The following is a 23,253-nucleotide window of genomic DNA, read 5'->3' as shown; positions in this document are numbered from 1 at the left end:
CTATCTATCTATCTATCTATCTATCTATCTATCTATCTATCTATCTACCAATGCATCTACCTATCTACCTATCTATCTAGATAGCTTTTCCTTGGGATTCCTTGGATTTCTTCATTCTGTGTGTTGGTATTTCCTGAGTCCTGACAATATTCAGTCCTGTCTTTTCAGATGTTGCCTCTGCCCCATCCTTTTCCTTTCCTTTTGGAACTGTTATTAGATGTTTGTTACAATTCTTGATCTATCCTCCATGTCTTTATTTCCTCTTTCATTTTATCTTTGTTTTCCTATGCTGCAATTTGGAAATGTTTTTCAGACCAGTCTTCCAGTTTACCCATTCTTTTCACATGTGATTTTTCTAATAAATCTGTCCATTGAGTTTTTTGTTTGTTTTTTAGGCCCACAGGGTTCTTTTTCAAAATTGCTTGATCATTTTTTATAGCTTCTTTTTCTTGTATATGTTTTCATGCATGGACTTTGTTTTTACCAAACATTCAAACATGGTTATTTTATAGTCCACATCTTACTATTCCAGCATCTGAGGTTCTTGCAGGTTTGTTCCAGCTACCTGCTGCTTCTTGCTCTTAGTTCTTAGTGCCTTATTCCATTGTGTATTTAGTATCTTCCTTTCTTTCCTCCCTCCCTCTCTCCCTCCTTCCCTCCCTCCCTCCCTCCTTCCCTCTCTCTTTCCCTCCCTCTGTCATTTAACTTTAACCTGATCATTTTCCTTGACATTTTATTTGTGGGACTACTTTGAGGTCTGGGATAAATTTGGCTTCCTCTATAGAGGATTCACTTTTTCTTCTGCCAGGTGCTGGAGGCATTACTAGATCCTGGGATGACTCCAGTTACATTCTCCACTTGGGGTGTTCAGACCACCCAGATAGTGTAGATTTTTTGCTATAAACTGTCATGGACAGCTTGTAGTTTGAATGTTTTGTGTTGATTCCTGGCACATGTGTGCATGTGCACACACACACTCATACACATCTTATCCGCTCAATTGCAAGGTTTGAGGCAGATTTTCCTTGCAGTCTCCAGGAGGAACTTGGAGGTATTTCTGAGTCCATGTTTTCACTATAAGAATAGTTTTTGGAGATAACCCATTTTTATGCTGGAAGATCTCTTGTTAGACTCCCCATCTTGGGCATACCTGGGGCTTTGGCTCTTTTTTTATGTCTTTGAGGCTATGAATACCAAAGTTCAAGTTCACCAGGTTCAGCAAATGTCTTAGGGGAGTGCTGTGCTCAGTTTACAATTCTGAGCTCCACATCGTTCAATCCCTGGGCTAAGGATCCTTAACTTTTCTGTTCATTCATTGATGCCCTTCAATTATTTTAAATCCAGAATGTTTAGTTGTTTTCAGGAAGTATATTGATTTACTTGCTATGTTTCCAAAACTGAAACTGGTTTTATGGAAAAAGAAAACACTCGTGTTTTATAATTCAATAGTCTTCATGTAAATAGTGCAGATACACAGTATCTACTGAAAATCCACTGCATTCTTGTAGATTAATCATACTGTGAATTTGAAAAGTGCTTTTAACGTTTCAAATTGCTTTCACATGTATCTATGGTTCTCAAGGAGGGTGGTGCTGCCCTTCAGGGGAGTTTTGAAAATTTGAAGGAGTTGTTTTGGTTGTCATTATGAACCGGACCATTAGCAGCATTTAAGGGAGCCAGGGATGCCAGACTCCTACGATGCACAGGATAGTCCTGCCCAAAAGAGAATTGTTCTAAGTCTCCTATGACTTTTGAATGTCCCCCTGGACCTTGAGAAGATTGAATGTCTGGTGAGATTTCAAGATAGGAGGTGTGTTTTTTCTCATATTTTTTAAATACCTTATCCCATGTCATAACATAGGGAATTATTTTACTACTATACTTTTTAATAAGGCCTAGCTTATTTGGGAGAATATCTTTTTTATTTTCTCCACTTTGATAATCTTTAATCTGTCTTGGTATGTTTTTCTTACTTCAATTCAGGTTCTATCTTTCTGTTTCTTATTATATGCACACAAATTCAGTTTGTTACCACTTATCCTAACATTAATTTCACTGTGGTGAACACCTCTGCTTCTTGTTTTCTTAAGTTCTAATTCCAAGCTAACATATTTGTTAATACCCATTGCTATCATCTTACTTCTTCACTGTGCCTTTTAGTGACATCATGCCAGGGCATTTATAGATTGAACTAGATTTATAGATTGAACTAGAAACAACAGCAAATAACTTGCCAAAATCAAAGTTACTCAATAACTAAATGTAGCAGGAGAGCGGTCATAGATGATATGTCACCAAATGTGTGGCTGCATTGCAATAAAACTTTATTTACAAACACAGGTGGTAAGGGCCACTCAGTTGGTTAAGCATCTGACTCTTGATCTCAACTCAGGTCTTGGTCTCAGGGTTGTGAGTTCAGGCCCCGCACTGAATGCACAAACAAAACAAAACAAAACAAAACAAAACAAAACAAAACCAAACCAAACCCAAAAGAACCAAACAGGTGGTGGGCCAGGGATAGCCTGGAGCTATTGTTCCCCCACTCCTGCTCTGTATGATGCCTTTCAAAGCACTCCAGACCGACACACAGAGATAACCAGAAAAATCATTATAATTCTCTCCTTTGTACTTCTTTGTATTTCCCCAGTTCCCTAATGTGTACTGTTACTTTTATGCATTACTTTTATATGTGTGCACTGATTTATTTTCACAGGTCCCTTTATTTCCTGGAATGAGGACTATTCCATAACACATGTACATAGTTCCAGATTGAAAAGACACAAAGACCGTATTGTGAAAAGTCTCCTTTCCACCTCTGTTCCAAGCCACCTATGTCTCTTCCCACAAGCGAGCATTGTTATTCCATTCTTTGTGTTCCCAGAGACATGTTACCACATGCAGTCAAGTTAGCTGGGCCACCATGGTGCTCACCTCCAAGAGACACCATTTATATTGAGCTCCTGGGATGCCACTGGCATAGAATACAATGGAATTGTGCCCCCTGGAGTTGTGTCATGCAGTGGCCTGACCAAAGATGTTTATTGTGTATATGTGTGTGTTAATATACACTTACACATACATGTAGATATATATGAGCATGTGTCTACTCCTCCCTTTTAAAACCAAGGATAGTATATTATGTGCATACTGCTCCACCTTGCCTTTTATTTCCATTTAATAGACCTTGATACTTATTTCTTACCAGTTTGTAAATGTCCTCAATTCTTTTTGATGGTGGTGATGCCGACAAGGAGGGTGGTAGTGGTGGTCACTTATGGAGTTTTGTGTGTGTGCTGGGCATTATCCCAAGTACTCTGCATGTATCACTCCTATAGCGTTCACACCAAGCCCAGGACATAGGCATAGAGGGCTTGTGACCCAAAGTCACAGCTGATATGTCCTCACCCTCTGAGGTTAAAAAAGAATTCTCCCCTGATTCCTTCTAGTTTTGGTATGGGGTTGTGTTTCACATTTCACATTTTACATTTCTTTTCCATTTGGAGTTCTTCCTGGTATAAGGATGAGATCAGGAGCCAGCTCCATTTTCCCCTGATGGCTCCAGTTCTTCCCAGCACGGTTTCCCTGCTGTTTCCAGATGCCACCTTTCCAACACATGAAAGTCTTGAATGATGTGGGCCTATTTCTGGACTTTCTATCTGTTCCATTGTCTGTCTGTGTAGTCAAGTGCCAGCGCCATGCTGTTTTAATTCTTGAGGTTTTATTTATTTATCTGAGAGAGAGAGAATGAGAGAGAGCACATGAGAGTGGGGAGGGTCAGAGGGAGAAGCAGACTCCCTGCCGAGCAGGGAGCCCGATGCAGGACTCGATCCCGGGACTCCAGGATCATGACCTGAGCCGAAGGCAGTCGCTTAACCAACTGAGCCACCCAGGTACCCCTTAATTCTTGAGGTTTTATAATTTGTGTTACTATCTCGTAGGATTTTATCTTCCTATTACTTTCCTTTCTCAGAGCTAAACTGGATATTCTTGACTTCCTAATTTTTCCACATTCATTTTTTTTATTGTTGTGGTAAAATAGACATGACACAAAGTGTACCATTTAACCATTTTTAAGTGTACAACTCAGTGATGTTAAATATATTCACATTATTGTGCTATCATCATTATTATTTCCGGAACTTATTTTTAATCCATTTCCAGAACTTTTTAATCATCCCACACTGAAACTCTGTACCCATTTAACAATAACTCCTGTTCACCCCACCCCTCAGACCTTGGCAACACCCATTCTACTTTGTGTCCTATGAATCTGACTATTCTAAGTAGCTCCTATCAGTGGACTTATGCCGTATTTGTCCTTTTGTGTCTGGCTTCTTCCACTTCGCATAATGTCCTCAAGGTTCATCCACACTGTAGTCTGTGTCACTTCTTCATTGCTTTTCATAGACGCATAATATTCCATTGGATGTATGTGCCCCATTTTGTGTATCCATGCATCTGTTGATGGACACGGGGTTGTCTCCACCCTTGGGCTGTTGTGGATAGTGCTGCTGTGAGCATGGGTGTGCTCCACGTTGATTTCTAGAATCAGTTTGTTCAGCCCATCCTTCTGTTGCTTTTATAATTTCTCGCTACCCCAAATCCCCTCATAAACACAGTTTCCAACAGTCACTTATACTTCGTTCAATCACAACATGTCCCAGATGTGTTTTTGGACTCCTCTTCCATCACTGCAGGGTGGATGGCTTGTGCTTCTGCTTGCCCAGCATCCCCCCTTTCCTCTTCTTCTCCGGAAAGCTGTGAAACTGCTCTTCACTCTTCTCTGCTCTGAGTCCAAGACTCCAGCTCCTGGCTTCTGGGATTTGTTCTGAGGGACTTCGCTGGAACTTTTGGTAATAAATTGCTCTTCTTGCACTTCTTGTAGACCCCACCCTCCTCCAGCCTAATAATGGAGCTCCTGGGCATTCCCAAACATACCCTGGCTTTCCTGCCTCTGGAAAGCCCTTCTGGCTAGCCACCTCCAGCGCTGGCCCCTCTTGGAAGCCTTTTTGCTTCTCCCTTTTCTGTAACTTTGGGGTTGCTGGCCTCCTTCCCTTGCCACTTACACCTTCTATCTTGTCAAGGAGCCACTGCTTGGGCACCGTCCCTGCCTCTCACCCCTCCATCACCCACTGCAGGTGGCACAATGTTTTTTGCATAGTAGCTGCTGATTTGAATTGTGTTAAACCAAGATCATCTTCCTCTGCATGCTTGGGTTCAAGTAAAGCACCCAAAGCCCTCCTATGCCAGGCACAGGACCTCAGGGAATTGCTCCTGACATCATCCTGTTGGGGACCTATGATGTCTGGGCATAGCCTACTTCCCCTTAAGGTCCAGCTGTCCAGGTCCTGATCCTGGTCCCCTGCAGGGTCCTATGTGTCCTGGGTCCCTGTGCCTGAGTCACCACCTTCCCAGGTCAACTCTATGATGGGTTCTGAACAGCAGGAGGCAGGTGGGCTGCAAATATGATCCAATTCATGCCTGGCTTACTGCGTGGTGGGCTCTCCGCTCTTCAGGCCATGGTTCTCATCCTGAAAAGTCCTCTGCAGCCTGATTTTTTGTGAATGTGTGTATGTTTGTGTGTTTCATTACATTTCGTCTGCATCTTAACTACTTCTTTCTCTTTATTTCTGAACATTTAAAATTCACTTATTCAACAAATGTTTACTGGGTACTTCTTCTGTGCTGGGCATGTGCAGTGAATGAGATAGACAGGGTTTCTACCCTCATGGATGGGGGGGGAGGGAGCCAGCAATTAGCAAGGAATCAGAAATTAGCACAATAATTTCAAAGAGTGAGAAGAGCAAAGAAGAGAAACTAGGATAACGTGCTAGAAAAGGATTTGGGGATGCTGGAGAACATTTTGGATTTGGGTGTTTCTTCTTCCCTTTTGAGATCCAGCTTCCATGCTGTGAGGAAGCCCATGCTGCCACATGGAAAGATGGAAATAGAGGCTAATTGAGGCTCTCAGCTGGGCTCCCAGCGGGAAATAAATACGGCAATGAACTAGAAAGCAATGGATGAGGAGGTGACTTTAGAGAGGTTGAACAGAAAAGGCGTTTGCGAGGAGGTGGTATTTGAACTAAGATTTGGAAAGTAATAGGGATATGTCCATTCAGTGAATGGAGAAAGAACATTCCAAGCAGGATGAACAGCATATGCAAAGGGCCTCAGGAGCGAAAGTCATTCATTTTGTTTGAGAAATGGTAGGGGATGATGGCATGATATAGATTGGAAAAGCAGGCCAGAATCAGATTACATAGGGTTTTTTAGGCCATACAAAGGGGTTGGGTGCAGTGGGAAGCCACTGGAGGGATTGGATTTGCATCCTATAGAGACCTCTCTGGCTACTCCAAGGGAAGTCCCAGAGGGTAAGATTGAGGTAGAACTCATCTATAAGGTGGATTCCCTTTGCAAAAATTTAGCCTGTGAAAGAAGCCAACATAGAAAAAGATACATTGGACATGATACAGATGGGGAAACTCAAGTCCAGAGAAGTCAAATGATGTGAGCGATTGTAGGAACAGATGCAGGAGTCCATGAAGGACTCATGATGTAGATCAAGGAGACTGGGGGATGCAAAGCAAAGGGCGCATTTACTTTAATTCCCCCAATTTTGCTTCAGTCACCAATTTGGAAGAAAAGAATTTCAACCATCTGTAAGTAATCCAAAAGCCTTACTAACCTGCCTACCCACCCACCAACACCACCCCTCCCAAAAAAGAGAAAAGAAAAAAAGAAGCCAACCCCAGAGCTTGTACGCCTGTATTCTCCACAATCATTTCTCTGTATTACAGCTCTTGTCATCTTGCATTATACATGAATAACTAATCAACCAAACACAAACCCACTGATGAAAAAACGCATGTTGGATCTAGAATGTGAGTAGAGTAAAGAGTAATATTAATTTCACTGGTAAATAACAAAATGGGAGCACACGTGAGGGATGTTAGGCCAAGAATTGTTTCTGAACACTTCTAGGAAAGGAAACTTCCCAAGAGACACGGGGAAGAGGAAGACTAGGATCAGGTTTACCATATTGGAATGTACTGTCGCCATCTTTTCTTCTTCTCACTTTTATAAGCATAAGGAACATCATGGGTCAACCAACTGGCCATTTTTTTTTTTTTAAAGATTTTATTTATTTATTTGAGAGAGAGAGAGAGTGAGAGAGCACAAGAGCGGGGAGCGGGAGAGGGAGAAGCAGACTCCCCGCCGAGCAGGGAGCCCGATGCGGGACTCGATCCCGGGACTCCAGGATCATGACCTGAGCCGAAGGCAGTCGCTTAACCGACTGAGCCACCCAGGCGCCCCCAACTGGCCATTTAAACCACTGTCTGCCTTACCCCGCTGAACAATTTGTGTAATAATCTTCTGCTCTTCGCTGATGAATGTATACGTGTTTCTCTTAACTCACCAGTCACTACTGAAGTAGTGACAACAAAATCTTATGCTTTTCCAACTTCCATAGTGCATAGCACCATGCTAAGTGTGCAGTAGGTGTCCAATAAATGCATCCTGCCACAAACGTCCTAAATGAAGTCCGTCTCTGCCTCCAGCATTTCCCCAAAAGGTGTTTCTTGACCACTAAGGATGAAACGCCTAACCTCCACATCCAGGGAGGTCTGGAAATATTTCAACTTTTCTCCTCTTCCTCCTGGATTTCTTGGTGGTGCCTGACAGTGTAGAGACCTTTCAACAGTCTTTCATGACTCTGAAATTTTCCAGTTCTAATCTTTCCTCACTCATGGACTCTCCTCCTCTCTGGCCTCCAGCAGTTTTTTCCCTTTGCACTTACAAGTACATATGCCCTGAAGACTTTGTTTTTCTCTCTTGTCATTCTTTCCTGATAAGATATTAATTACATCTCATTGCAAATCAGTGCATGTATCTATTATCATCTGTCATGTTATATGCAAGATGCCTGCTGATGGGCCTGTGTCTCCAACACAGACTAGACTCCAAGCTCCAGTTGGTGCTCTAGTGCCCGGCTGGGAGTTGGCCCCAAGGAGATGCTCAGTATACAAGCCCCGCTGAGCAGACTGTCCTTCAAACTATGCTTGCAGGTAGGTCGGGGGGAGAGCGGTATCCCCATTATATGGAAAGGGCACCCCATCAGGCTCAGGGAGGCTAAGTAAACACTGAAAGCCCGATTCTCAGTCCTAGCTCCTGAGATTCTGTCTTCAATGCAATACGCATTCCGATTTCGCCAGTTGTAAAAGGACTGTCAAGCTAATCTCGGTGCTGTCTAAGTACTGGCATCCAGTCCTTTTCATGCTCTTCTGAACAGGCTCGAATTTGCCAGTGCCTCTCTTAAAATATAGCCTGCAGGACTGAGCATAAAGCTGCATGTGGCCTGACCTGCCAGCACGCACTGGGATTACGGCCTCCCTCCTTCCACACTCCGCCGTTCTATTAATAGAGCCTGAGATTGCATTAGGGTTCTCAACAACCTCCCTGCGAAGTAGGTTCACATCAAGCTTGTGATCAGCTAACCCCCCGGGTCTTCCTCGTGAACGCCTTCTGTCAAGCCAGACCTCCCCATCAGCCACTTGGGCAATTGATTTTTTGAATGTTCATGATTATCTGTGATCCAGACTAGAAGATACAAAGCCGGGGCTCGCCCTCCTCTCTTATGTGGCATCTGCTGAGTGGGTGATGGGGTCTTGGGGCCTGCTCAAACCCAGAGGCGTGGCCATCCACTGCTGGGGGGCCTCCAGCATCATCGGATCCACAGAAGCAAGAGGATGGTGACAGAATTAATTTCCTGGCTCACTTCAAATTATTCTTACGTTCATTCCTTCTCCGCTTGGGTGATGGTCCTTTCTTCATGTTGTTCTAATTCTGGGTGTTTATATGCAGAGCCTCTTCTTCCTCCCACCCATGGGCACAGCCACACTTTTGTTTCTTATGCCCTCTCCAAATGGTATTATTTTTAGCACGAGTGTCTTACTCAGCAATTTGCTGTAAAGTCTGTCCTCTATTGTCCTCACTCCTGATCTTTTCTCTGATTCCTTTCTTCCCTCTGTCACTGTGTCCATACCACGGGTAGCTACATAGATGTGATTTCGGCCTATTTGAACCCCCTTTGGAGGTTACAGTGTTTTCTCCCTTTCCTACCCTTCCCTTCATTTGTTTTTCAGCCACTTGGAACTGGTAACTGTATAAATTGCAGTGCGGGGCTACCGTCGTGGGCCTCGGTTTCAACTTCCGGAAACCTCAGGATCTGTGGGGCTTGGGTCTCACAATTTGACGGCAGGGCCCGGGAGCTCTGGCATCTGGGGCCAGGAGGCGAGAGGCAGCTTCTCTCTCCTCCGCCAGCAGAGGGAACTGAAACGCAGGGGCGCAAGAAGGCGTTCCCCAGAGCCACCAGAAGAGGGCGTCATACCCACGGTCCTCCAAAGTTGGAACTCCCCACACAGAAGCAGACCCGGTCCCGTTGGCCTCCAGAAGACCCAGAGATATGACGGGATGACACTACAGCCATGCTTCCTATTGCTGTTTTGGCCACCTCTAATACTGGGTAAATGGGAAACAGCTAAGGATTTTGAAGAAGGGGACCCAACATTTGTCCAAGCTAACGGGTGGTTTTGTGGGTCGAGCTGGGAGCTGGTTGCTGGCGACCTGGCAAGCTGATGGGGCTCGGACGCTAGACGGTGAAAGCCTAGGGGAATGTTTGGAGGTCCCAGACATAACTGCGGTGTGTGTGAGGGGGCCTGGGTGGAGCGGCCCCTGCACGTTTCCAGCTGTGACACCGAGGTTTCTGTTGGGCAAGGCAGAGCGCGGTGGGGATGAGGCAAGTGCCCAAATGGGTGCAGAGGTGTAAGGGAAGGTGACCGCGGCACCGAGTCAACCATTTCCAGGAGGAGTTGAAAGGCAGAGTCATTTTCTCCTGCAGGCCCCGGCACCTTTCATCAAGACCAAATTGGTAACTGATTAAAAAAAGAGAAGAAGAAATGGAAGATTATGCCCAAGAGGCCAGAGGAGAAAATGGTTTCCAGGTGGAAAGGACCACCGCTCTACTAACACCACCGAGGGTTCAGGGAGCCCGCTGTTCTCTCACCCCCCTGGGCAGCGCTGGGCGCCCGCCACGTCTAGCAGGCAAAGGGCTCCCTAACTGCCAAGCAGCGGAGACGCTTAATAAAATATTTACCTACACGTATAAGAATAATGATGACTGAATGACAAATGGCAGTTAAACAGTTTTCAGCTGCAGAGGAGAGCAGCTCTGGGATATTGTCAGTGAAAACAGGAACTTTCTGTTTAATTCCAGAGGCTTCTCTCCTGTGCCTGCCACGCCCACACTCACCTAAGGGAGCCAAGGTCGGGGAGGGGGCTCACCAGCATGGCACAGGGTGTCCCCTGCAGGGAGCTACCACCCAGAGGGGCTGGAGCCAGCCTCACACCCAACCCCAAGCTACTGACCACCTCTGACAACTCCTGTAGAATAAAGATGTCCTAGCTTCTGTCCGCCACCGCACCTAGAAGGATCCTCACTGCGGTCACTCCATAAAAGATGTTGACATTTATTAGGAGTCTGACTTTTTCCTCACTCAGCTAAACTTGTAAGCAGCATTTGCCCTGGTTGGGTGTGATCATTTTGAGTTGGAACAAGGAACGTGGAAGGCAGAGGGGACAAAAAGGAGCAAAAGTCTTCAACCACCCCACTCAATTTCTAGCTGTGTCCTATGGGAACATGGAAAGAAAAAAAGGAAAAATTTTGGCTAAATCTGTCCCCCCTCCCCCAATTAGGGAGCTTTTTTTTGCATTTCCCTCTCCGGTCTGGGAAAGAAATAACAAAGCGAAGCAAATTTTCTCCATCGTTTAAATAGACTTTTATGTCTCTAAGTATACCAGACAATGTTGGGAGTAAATTACACATAAAGATATTTATATGTTAGATAAGTAAAGAGTGTTTGAAAAATACAGTTTCGCTTTCAGCCTCACACCCTCTGCCTTTGTTCATGTTCTTCCCAGATATTTTATATCTCCAGTTACGACTGTTAGAAAGATACCATCTTGGCTTTCCCATTTTACACAGATCTAGAAGGACCAACCAAAGAAGGGTCTGTATGCACATGCATATTTTCATTTTCTTGGAAGAAAACAAACTAGCTTTGAATTTAAGAGCACGCTCAGAAGTTGTAATTCTTGAGGAAAGAAGCTATTTATTTATTGAAGGGAAATACAAAGGGCCCATTACTTTCAGACATGAAATTTATACTTGGTGAAATTTTCATGACTAAAAACTCATTTCACTAAATAGTTTCTGGTAAAAATATGGTTTGCTTTTTTGGTGCAAAGTCTGCCATGTCTATTCTTAAGAGTAGGCTTGTAAGAGACTACGAGAGATGAAGTGAACATACTCTTTAATCAGAGAGGCACTTGGCTTGGCAGTGAAATGCAATCCTGAAAAATAAACAAAGTACCTTGTGTGAAAAAGAGCAAGTTTAAATTAATCTTGCTTTTCCAATTTGAAAACATGCTCATGGTTGTTAGCCACTGAGTCAAGACATTTAAATCATATATATACTTTTATATCTTGACAGTGACCTTTTATAAGTGTGCAATGGGGATAAGATGATGAGCAAAGCGATGCCCCAGAAAGAGCATTTTAGGTAACTGAACATGAAATGTGTTGCAATCTGATAACATTAATAATACACAATCACTACTTTATATCTAATATGCAGTTCATTTGGCCAGAGTCTAACTAAAACGCTCTATAAATGTTAGCATATGAATCCTGGTGCAAGCCTATAAAGTAAGCAGCTCTATTTTAGTGCGTTTTGAAGTATCTCTGTATTCGTTATCTATTCTGGATAACAAATTATCCTGATTTAGTAGCTTCAGACAACAAGTCTTTACTATCTCACACAGCATCTGAGGGTCAGGAATTGGGAATGGCTTAGTTGGGAGGTTCTGGCTCAAAGTCTCTCATGAAGTTGCAGTCAAGGCATAGGCCAGGGTAGCAGTCATCTGAAGGTGTGACCGGGGCTGGCGGATCTGCCTTCAATGTGTCTAGTTCACAATCCTGGCAAGATCGCATTGCCAGCAGCAAACCTCAGTTCTCCATGTGGGCCTCTCCATTGCGCTACTTAATTGTCTTCATGATATGGCAGCTGGTTTCCCCCAGAGCAAGTGATCCGAGAGAGAGCAAGGTGGAAGCCATGATGCCTTGTGTGACCTAGCCTTGGAATTCACCCACTGTTATTTCCGTCACATGCTGTTCATTAGAAACCAGTCACCAAGGATGGCAGACACTCAGGGGGAGGGGAACCAGGCTCCACTTCTTAGAGGAGTATTAAAGAAATTGTGGTTATATTTTATTTTATTTATTTATTTATTTATTTTTTATAATTTTTTTTTAAGATTTTATTTATTTATTCATGAGAGACAGAGAGGCAGAGGGAGAAGCAGGCTCCCAAGGAGCAGGGAGCCCGATGTGGGACTCGATCCCAGGACCCTGGGATCATGACCTGAGCCGAAGGCAGACGCTTAACCATCTGAGCCACCCAGGCGCCCTGTGGTTATATTTTAAAACCACCATGACCCCCTATTTACAGATGGGGCAGTTGAGATGGATGGTGGCTGATCAGCTCAAGGTCACCAAGCTGCTACTATGACCCTACGTGCCAGGTGGCAGGCTGTTTTATTTTCTCTCTGCTGTGCCAAAGCAAAACAAAGCAAAACAGAAAATGCCACATGCCTGACGTCACTGCACATAAATTCAAAAACTGTCTCTTTAAAATGGCCAAGATCGTCTAAAAGCAGTAGTGGGCTTTATGTTTGGAAGTGGATGAAAAAGACATTAGACTGGAAGGTAGGAGTCAGCATCCTCTGAATCAGCTCTGTGACTTTGTGAAGAAAACACTTCTCTCGGGGATGGTTTCCTCCTTTGTAAAACAAGATGGGTTCGCTAAATGGTTTCCAGACTTAGTTGCCCATCACAGTCCTCGGGGGAATGAAAGACTCACTGGCCTTATAATCTCCAGGAATCTTTTTTTTTAAATTTCTTTTTAGAGAGAGAGAGAGAGTGCACATGCATGCACGTGTGCTCATGTGCATGTGGCGGGGGGGGGGGGGAAGGACAGAGGGAAGGGGAGAGAATCTTAAGCAGGCTACATGCCCAGCACAGAGCCCAATGCGGGGCTTGATCTCATGACCCTGAGACCATGACCTGAGCCAAAATCAAGAGCTGGACGTTTAACCGACTGTGCTACCCAGGTCTCCCCAATAATCTCCAGGAATCTTTATAATTAAAAGGCCCTTGGGAGTCAGATGGACAGTTAAGCATATGCATATGCTGAGCTAGATTACTTCTCATGCTTCCCGCTCAAACATTATTTGAATGCCTCCGTCTGACTGCATGTACCCAGGAAAATCAATGGTGCTCAAGCCTGCAATCATCAGGGAAATGTCAGAAAAATATGATGCCTGGGGCCCCTCCCCAGGCAAAATAAATCCGACATTCTGGGGTAGAGCCCAGGGATCATTATGGCTTGCTCGTTTTCATCAGTATGTTTTAAATAATTGTGTTTAGCCTTGGTTGCACATTAGAATCACTTGGGAAGTTTTAAAAAAGACCCCTGCCCAGGTGGTCTCCCAACCAATTAAATCAGAATCTTGTGGATGGAGCCAAGCATCTGTGCTTTTTCAAGTTTCCAGGTGATTAGAATGGATAGCTGCACTGACCTATGTTTGCCTCATTTGAGATAATGCCAATGCCACCTCACCCATAAAAAATTGTTCACAAGTTCAACTATACTTCAATTTAAAATAAAAATTTAAAAAAAGATTATTCAGAAGAGAAATTACTCAGAAATCTTAGGTGCCACAGTACTCTAAGAAAAAATGCATTTGCAATGGAAGACATTAAACATTTGAAATGGAAGTGAATTCCATTTCTGGCAATATGGCAGATGAAATAATTTTTTTTTTAAAGATTTTATTTATTTATTTGAGAGGGAGAGAATGAGAGAGAGCACGAGAGGGAAGAGGGCAGAGGGAGAAGCAGACACCCTGCCGAGCAGGGAGCCCGATGTGGGACTCGATCCCGGGACTCCAGGATCATGACCTGAGCGGAAGGCAGTCGCTTAAACAACTGAGCCACCCAGGCGCCCAGATGAAATAATTTTAATCATCCTCCCACTATAGCCCATCTCTAAACACTGGTCAAAATGCAATAAACACCCACTGCAATGAGCTCATGAGACAGTAAGGACAGGCCCCCGGTGCCAGAAGCAAGAGGGAAATGGCAGTTAGTATCGTGAGCAAGTAAGCGGAGATGGAGCTGGTCTTGGGCAAATCCACACAGGAAGGAGACTGTGGCTTGGGCCCATTCAAAGTGAGAAGGTGGTACTGAGATCCCCACTTTAAACTGGAACCTTCAAAAGGATGAATCGTTTTAGAAATAATTCACTGGGAAAAAAATCTCCCTGGGGGCACAGGAAGATAAGAAAATTTCACTGTCTTGTCATGACTTGAAAGTGGAGAAAGAAGTCTTCACTGAGAATTTGGGACTATAGCCCAGCCTTCATGTAAATTTGGGGCTGGAATTTACCCTATCTGTACGATCCAGGAATCAGGAACCCCAAAACTGAAAAGCAAAGATAAAGATACAGACCCTACTCCAAACAACAAAATATACATGGATGTAATCCACCATAATGAAAATGGAATAGATACAAGTGTCCCAAGAACCTCAGGAAACAGAACTATCAGACTTATAAAGTACATAAGTTTAAAATTATGAAAGACATAAAAGAACATTTGGACCATGAGAAAATAACAGTATTTTAAAAAGGTAGATTTGAAAGAGAACTAAGTAGAACCTCTGGAAATGACATATATAGCCACTGAAATGAAAAGCTCAGTGGGTGAGTTACACAGCAGATGAACCATCGCTGAAGAAAAAAACTGAAGAAATTGCCCAGGAAGCATCACAGAGAGACGAAGTGAAGGAAAGTCTGAGAGAAAGGTTCAGGGTATGTTGCCTAGAAAGAGATGGTCCATTATATACCTAGTACAGGTACCAGAAGGAGAACAGAGAAAGAATGTAGGGGACGCAGGATTTATACAGTGACCGTTTGCAAATTTGATAAGAAAACATCAACCCTGGGGCGCCTGGGTGGCTCAGATGGTTAAGCGTCTGCCTTCGGCTCAGGTCGTGATCACAGGGTCCTGGGATCCAGCCCCACATCGGGCTCCCTGCTTCGTGGAGAGCCTGCTTCTCCCTCTCCCTGTCCCTCTCGCCCTGCTTGTGTTCCCTCTCTCGCTGTGTCTCTCTCTGTCAAATAAATAAAATATTAAAAAAAAAAAAAAAGAAAAGAAAACATCAACCCTGAGATTTTGGATGTACAATGAATCTTGAACCAGGTAAATAAAAAGAAATTCGCATCTGAACACGGCATGGTAAGACCGCAGGGAGCCAAAGACAAAGAGAAAATCTTAAAACCAGAAAGAAAAGCCAGATTCCCTACAAAGGAATGACAGCAAACGTCTCAACAATAGAGAAACAACAAAATGTGTCTTGAGGGTAAACTAAACTTTCAGTCTAGATTCTCTCCCCAGAGAAATCATCATTCAAGGATGAGAGTGCAGTCAAACAATTTTATATTAATGGAGAAAGCAGGTCACTCACATAACCTCCCTGAAAGTGATACTAAAGGGTATGTTTCAAGGAAAAGGGCTGGTAATTAGAAAAAAGGAATGGTAGGCCAGAAACAAAGGTGAAGAAATGGGTAAACATGGGCAAATCTACACAAGAACTGCATAAAACTAAAGTGACAACAGTGATTAAATTCAGGGGTATTAAAAGCAGGTGGGGTCTCAAATAACAAGCAACAGTAACACGTACGAGGAAGGATATAATTGAAGTAGAATCATTCTTACCTTATTGTATAGTTGTAGTGGGGTTGGATCAAGTGCATATGTTGAAAATTCTAAAATAACCACTAAAAGAATAGAAATAGAATTTACAATTCTAAATTAAGAGGAAAGGGGGACAAAGAATTCTTGGTCAATTTAATAGAAAAGAAGAAAAGAAGTAAACAAAAACTTAAGAGAAAGCAAATAAGCAAAAGGTGCAAAATGAGACTGAAGGCATTAATTCTAAAACATCAGTAATCAGTAGATCAATAGGTTCTCTTACATGTTGCTAGTGGGAGCACAAATTGAAACAACACTTTGGAAAACTGCTTAGCATTATCTTGTACATACCTTATGACCCAGTCATCACTCCAAAGAAAAATTCTTGCCCACAAAGCACCAGAGGACAAGAATGTTCATTATAGCGCTGCTCATAACAGCAAAAAATTGCAACAACCCAAAGTCCTGTGACAGAAAAATGGACAAAATAAACCATGGCAGCGGTACCCAACAGAGTATTATACAGTCAGGAATAAGAATGAACTACAACCAGGGCACCTGGGTGGCTCAGCCGTTAAGCATCTGCCTTCTGCTCAGGTCATGATCTCAGGGTCCTGGGATTGAGTCCTGCATCGGGCTCCCTGCTCAATGGGGAATCTGCTTCTCCCTCTCCCGCTGTGTGTGCATGCTTGCTCTCTCTAATAAATCTTTAAAAAAAAAAAAAAGAATGAACTATAACCAGATGTAATAATCTAGCTGAATCATAATAACAGGATGTTGGGTAAAAAATATAAACCTCAGAAATTTTTCATAATAACTTAAAAAAAGTGTGATAAAAATTTGATAAAAATTTTTAAGAAGCAAAAGAATAATAAACTCAAGATTGAGATTAGTGGTTACTTCAGATGGAAGAAGATGGGGAGAAGCATATAGGTAGTTGTAAGTCATTGTTACTGCTTTTGTTCTCTAATTGAACAACAGGTTTACAGGTGTTCATAATATCAAAAAACAAAATAAAATAAGGCCATGAATATACCCAGTGATGACAGTGTGTTAATCCCAGAGATTGTGGTTAATGTATTTTTGCACCCCAAGTTTCATTAAAAACATCACATTAAATATAAATGGACAAAACTTACTAGTCAAATAAATAAGTGAACAAGATCCAGCTATATGCTGTCTATAAGAGACTCACCTAAAACTTAAAGACATAGAAAGGTTGAAAGCAAAGGATGGAAAAAGACATGCCAAGCAAATGCTAATCAGAAGTTGGAATAGTTATATATTTTTCACAGGCAAAGCAGACTTTAAAGCCAGAAGTACTAGGGTTAAAGACCATTTCTGTATAGTTGATCCTTGAACCATGCAGGGGTTAGGGATGATGACCCCCTGAGCAGTTGAAAATCTGCGTATGACTTTCAACTCCCCCAAAACTTAACCATCAATAGCCTATTGTGACTGGAAGACATAAACAGTCAATTAATACATATTTTGTATATGTATTATATACCATATTCTCACAATAAATAACATAACAATTACATATTTTGTATGTTATATGTATTATATATGGCATTTTTACAATAGATAACAAAAGTTGATTAACACATACTTTGTATGTTATATATATTATATACTGTATTCTCACAATAAAGTAAGCTAGAGAAAAGAAAATGTTATTAAGAAAATAACAAAGAAGAGAAAATATACAGTAATTTCATAGTACTGAACCATCTTTATTTTATTTTACTTATTTATTTATTTTTTAAAGATTTTATTTATTTATTTGACAGAGAGAGATAGCGAGAGCAGGAACACAAGCAGGGGGAGTGGGAGAGGGAGAAGCAGGCTTTCCGTCGAGGGGGGAGCCCGATGCAGGACCCTGGGATCATGACCTGAGCTGAAGGCAGACGCTTAACGACTGAGCCACCCAGGCACCCCTGAACCATCTTTATTGAAGAAAGTCTGTATATAAGCAGACCCGCACAGTTCAAACCTGTGTTGTTCAAGGGTCAACCATATATATTAAAGAAACAATTCACTGTGAAAACAGTATATCTAAGCTTGCATGTACCTAGTAACATAGCCTGAAAATATATAAAGCAAAAAGTAAGACAAATAAAATGTAAAAAACAGAAAAATGCACAGCCATAGTAGGAGATATTAACAGCCGTTTTTGACATGCCTTATCACATACTTTTAAAATATAGAAAAAATAAAATTTGAGAGATTTTTAGGAAAAATTGGCAAATTCAATCATATAAGGAGATTCTGATATACTACTATAAAAAGTGATAGATCAAACAGACAAAACATTAGTAAGGCTACAGAAAATCTGGGTAACATAATTAAGAAGCTTGATTTTTTTTTTTTAAGATTTTATTTATTTTTTAGAGCGCGAGCGAGAGGGAAACAGCATGAGAGGGGAGAGGGTCAGAGGGAGAAGCAGGCTCCCCGCTGAGCCGGGAGCCCGATGTGGGACTCGATCCCAGGATCCTGGGATCATGACCTGAGCCGAAGGCAGACGCTTAACCATCTGAGCCACCCAGGCGCCCAAGAAGCTTGATTTAATAGGTCTATATAGTATGCTACACTTACCAATTAAGGCATACCCATTCTGTTTGTTTTTTTTTAAAGTAAGCTCTATGCCCAACATGGGGTTTGAACTCTCGACCCCAAGATCAAGAGTTGCATGCTCCACCAACTGAGCCAGACACATGGAATATTCTTTTCAAAGCCACATGGAATATATATAAAAATAGACCATTTGGCAAAGCAAGTCTCAACAAATAACAAGAATCTCTTTTATACAGACCACCTTCTCTGACCCTCATTCAATTACCTTAGATATAAATAACTAAAAATCAAAACAAAAAAACTTATGTTTAGAAATAAAAAGATACACATGTATTGAGCCAAAGAAGAAATCATATTTGAAATCTATTCTTTCCCTGGGATAATAATAAAAATTCTCTCTATCTTGTGGAATGTAGTTTGAGTGGTATTCAGAGTGAAATCCATAGTCTTCTATGTTACAATCAGAAAACAGAAGGCTGAAAATTAATTACTTAAGCCACCTATTAAAAAAAATGTTTAAACATCAAGAGAATAAACACAAAGAGAGCAGGAGAAAATAATACAAGATATATATTAATAGTACACATTATGTATTATATTCTTCCATGTGCTATATATTCTTAGTTATATGGTATATATGCTCTTATTCTTATATACAAGAATATAAGATATATAATAATATATAAAAATAAAAATTAACAAAACCAAAAAATAGTGTTAACCAAATTAAAACCTGATTCTTTGAAAACACTAGTAGAAAGAAGAACTATTAGTTAAATAAAGGGAGATCTCTGGCACCACTGATCCAGAAAAGAGAAAACACATATACAATAATACTAGGAATGAATAAATGAACATGATGGATAGTTTCAGCAGAGATTAAAATATATTAAGAGGAAATTATCAACAGCATTTTGTTAATACATTTGGAAACCTAGTCGCTATGAATAATTTCCTTGAAAAATATAATGTGTAAGAACTGACTCAAGAAAAATATAAAACTCAAAGAGATCCATAGCCACTAAAGAAATGGAATCAGTAGTTAAAAACCAACCTAGGAAATGTTTATCCCATACCCAGACATTTTACTGGAAAGTTCTACCAAACATTCAAGGAACACATAATTCCAATTTTATACACACTGTTCCAGAAAATGAAAAAAGAAGGAACATTTACTAGTTCATTTTATGAGGCCAGTATAACCAGACAAAGGCAATACAAAAAGGGAAAATTGCAGCCAATTTGACTTATGGACATGGATACAATAAATCCTACCATTAAATTAGATGTTGACCTTCATTCATTCATTCAACCTTTCATTTGTTCAACAAATATTTATTGAGTGTCAACCATGCACTAATAGGCACTGTGCTAATATGTGGAGGGCAGAGCTTATGGTTTGGTGGAGGAGATGAGCAACAAAGCAAATGACTGCACAGGGTAAGGTACATAGAGGACATTCTGGTAAGATAACAGTGCCTTCCAAGAGGGATTTGACCCGGTCAGAGAAAGCTTTCCAGGTACATTAATGGAGTAAGAAATGGTGTGGGAAGAATGCTTAGAAGGTTATCGCAGGGGCTCAAGTGGGAAATGTGGGATGCAGCAGCAGGAAAGATGAATTTGAGAGATACTTAGGAAGTGAAACCCACACTCCTTCATGACGGATCACACATGGGAAGATGTCAACCTGGAGAAGGGCCAAACTTGTCTCTAGGATGGCTGGGGTTCTGTTGACCCATATAGCGAAACTTAAAAGAGTTTTAGGTTCAGGGGGAAAATGCATGCGTTTTTGGACATGCATGTTGAGTTTGGGGTACCTCCAGGAAGGTGAAGTGCAGACAGTGAATAGGAAATTAACCAGAGCCTGGAGCTTTGTGGAGAGCTCAGGCCAGAGACTTTAATTTGAGTAGCATTGGCAAGTAGGTAGTATTTAAACCCACGGTTCAAAGGAGCTCATCCAGGGAGGGTGTGTAGCTGGGGAAGAGAATGAACACCAGTATTTAAAAGAAAGGCAGAGGAGGAGTCAGAGTAAAGAGACAGAGAAGAAATGGCTGGAGAGGTAGGAGGAAAACCAAAAGAATGTGGGCATCAAGGATGCCAAGGGAAGAGTGAGTTACACGAAGGGAGTGTCTAACAGTGTCATGGGCAGTAGAGAGGGTAGAAGACTGACATTGCATGCTGCTGGAATTCTGACCCGGGGCTGCATTAAGCGAGTGAGCTGGAGAAGAAATGCATAATAAATAATAAGTCATTCCAAATAACATAGTGCAATAGGGCAGCAAGAGAGAATTTTTTGGGACAATGAAACTCCTCTGCATCTCGGATTCGTTATCATGAAGACAACTCAATCCTATGCATTTGTCAAAACCATAGAATTATATAAGAAGAGTAAATATTACACCATATAAATGAAAAATCAATAAGTAAAAACAATGTAGTCATGGAAATATAAGATCAAGCTCTCTCTCCACCAGTGACTTTATAATTGCAGTGCTAGCCCCTCTTGGGGTTTTAATTCTGTTCAGGGTCAGCTTGCATAGGTCTATAACAGGGAACAAGGGCACCCCACTCTTGCCTTGTGAAGGACAGAATAAATATGCATGCAACAGAGCCAAAGGGCAACAGAGTGATGGCCAGAGCCCCTCTTAGGAGCTGACTGACTGGTGGGGGTGGGGTGTAGCCTGGTGAGCTTGGCTCCTCTGGGACCCTGATGAAAAGACCAGAGGGTTGGATCAGGAAAGGCCTTTCTACCTCTGATGGTCTGTGGTTCTAGTGCAAAACTCCCAAACAAAATCCAATTAGCTCTGTTGTCTGCATTTTGTTATTGAGAATAGTCATAATAGACAATCACCATAATAACAACGGGCTCTTCAACACACGGGGACCCCAGATGATTTTGGAAGCAACTTGGAGTGATGGGAAAATGCTTGGGTTTGTGGCTTAAAGCTCTAAAGTGCCTTCAAAAAACATCATAGTCAGTAATGATTGGTAATAAGCACAACCCGCATAGGTTTGCAACAAAAAAGAGACTTTTTGGGCACCTGGGTGGCTCAGTTGGTTAAGCAACTGCCTTCGGCTCAGGTCATGATCCTGGAGTCCCGGGATCGAGTCCTGCATCGGGCTCCCTGCTCGGCAGGGAGTCTGCTTCTCCCTCTGACCCTCCCCCCTCTTATGCTCTATCTCATTCTCTTTCTCAAATAAATAAATAAAATCTTTAAAAAAAAAAAAAACTTTTATACTTACTTACTTCAATCTCTCCTCTCACCCCATCAATCCTATCAGTGAGGAATTATCCCAAATGTAGGAGGCAGGGAGATTAAGAATCTGGTCATCCAAGGCTTTGGCTAGTGTTGGGATTTTCCAAATATTCCACTTTGCCACGACCCACAGTGGATTTGGTACAGTTTTGCTGTTGAATGTATTCCACTGTGTCCTAATCCTATGAAAATTAATGGAAAAGTGTTAACTGGGCATCAATTCATACTTAACATTAATCTGAGTATTTGATGAACCACAACTTTATGTTGCCCCTCATGCCATATTAACTCAATTTATTGTAATAATTTAAAACAATACGGATAATTGTACCCTTATTGTTTTTAAGACCCCATAAATTGAATCCAGTCTGAATCTGGCCAGCCTGGAATCGGCTGGAGAAGTGTGCGATGCCTTCGGGAAGCTACCAGCATCCTCTTTTTGGGGGTTTCAGGGCGGGGAGGGATGAAACCAGTATTTATTAAGCACCTACTGTGTGCCAGGACCTGCGCAGCGCACCACACTGCTACCAAGGTGGTAGTGGGTGAGTGTGCCTGAAGCCTTCTGCTACCCTCAACCCCCTCCCCAGATCGGGGTGGGGGTCCTGGGGCTCTTTCAACCTCATGCATTTTACTATCTCGGTATAGAAATTATAAAAATATATAACGAACCGGTTGGAGAGGGGTTTCCTGAAAACCACCACCCTCCCCAGCCATCCCAGAGATGCTTCCAGAGTATTTCTCACTACATACAAAAATTTACTTTGAACCCCAACCATTTGACCTTGACCCCTATAAAGCCCATTTTATTATATTTTTTAAACTCCGTATGATTAACGCGGAAACCCTCTCTTCGGCACTTTCTCACCACTGGAATCGCGTCAGTTTCTCAAAGTTCCAAAAAAACCTTTCCCCGGCACGGATTCATACCTCTGCCGGGGAAGGGCGGGGAGCGGCGCAAGACGTGCCGGTGTGGAGCCAGAGCCAGAGAGAACTTCCAGCGCCAAAGGAAAATAAAACTTGTGGCTGCTGTTTGTGCGGGAGGGTCTCCTCAATCCGGAAGCTCCCCGATCCTGGGGGGTCTCGGGGCCCGCCGAAGAGCGCCAGGGTTTGGGTTTGATCCCGACGTCCTTGACCTAAATTTCTGCGCGGTGGCTGGAAAAAGGGCGCAGGGCTGGGCGGGCGGCTGGTGCCATCTCCGGATCCCGGCGGCCGGGGCCGGCGAACTTGAATGGAGAGGCCGAACTAGAGGGGGTGGGGGGCGTCTTCTCCCCTGCCCGAGCGAGGAGCGGCCGCGAGCTCCCCGCGCCTCCCCCTCCCCCGATCCACCCGCCCCCCGCAGCCCATGTGATCCAGGGAAGTCGGGGTGCGCTCCCCCTCGCCCGGCCCGCCTAGAGGCGGGGCCCCCTCCGGCCGCGGGGTTCGCGCACCGCCCCCGTGGGTCCGGCCGCGGGGGGCCGAGTGTGCGCGCGCGGGCAGGCGGGGGCCGCACCGGGGTGCGTGACGTCACCGGCATTGGTTACACGACGTTCTAGAACTCCGCCCCACGTGC

General features: G+C 42.9%; 1 long non-coding RNA gene across 5 annotated transcripts; it reads right to left on the bottom strand.

The window, feature by feature from the left end:
• Nucleotides 1-7,245: 7,245 nt before the first annotated feature.
• LOC118024716 lies at nucleotides 7,246-23,198 on the bottom strand. 5 transcript variants are annotated; one of them, XR_004683184.1, is made up of 6 exons: nucleotides 22,632-23,198; nucleotides 21,695-21,886; nucleotides 16,222-16,335; nucleotides 15,895-15,956; nucleotides 10,498-10,686; nucleotides 7,246-9,932 (listed from the first exon to the last, which is right to left on the bottom strand). It is a non-coding gene; the product is annotated as an uncharacterized LOC118024716 (long non-coding RNA). The 5 variants fall into 5 exon arrangements; XR_004683185.1 differs by lacking the exon at nucleotides 10,498-10,686; XR_004683183.1 differs by lacking the exons at nucleotides 7,246-9,932; nucleotides 10,498-10,686 and adding an exon at nucleotides 11,146-11,409 and having other exon boundaries at nucleotides 21,691-21,886.
• Nucleotides 23,199-23,253: the final 55 nt, after the last annotated feature.

Source organism: Mirounga leonina, unplaced genomic scaffold (genome assembly GCF_011800145.1).
Source record: "Mirounga leonina isolate KUSES-001 unplaced genomic scaffold, KU_Mleo_1.0 Mir_200, whole genome shotgun sequence".
NCBI lineage: Eukaryota > Metazoa > Chordata > Mammalia > Carnivora > Phocidae > Mirounga > Mirounga leonina.
The sequence above is the reverse complement of the archived record's forward strand: the minus strand, read 5'-3'. Positions and strand labels throughout refer to the sequence as shown.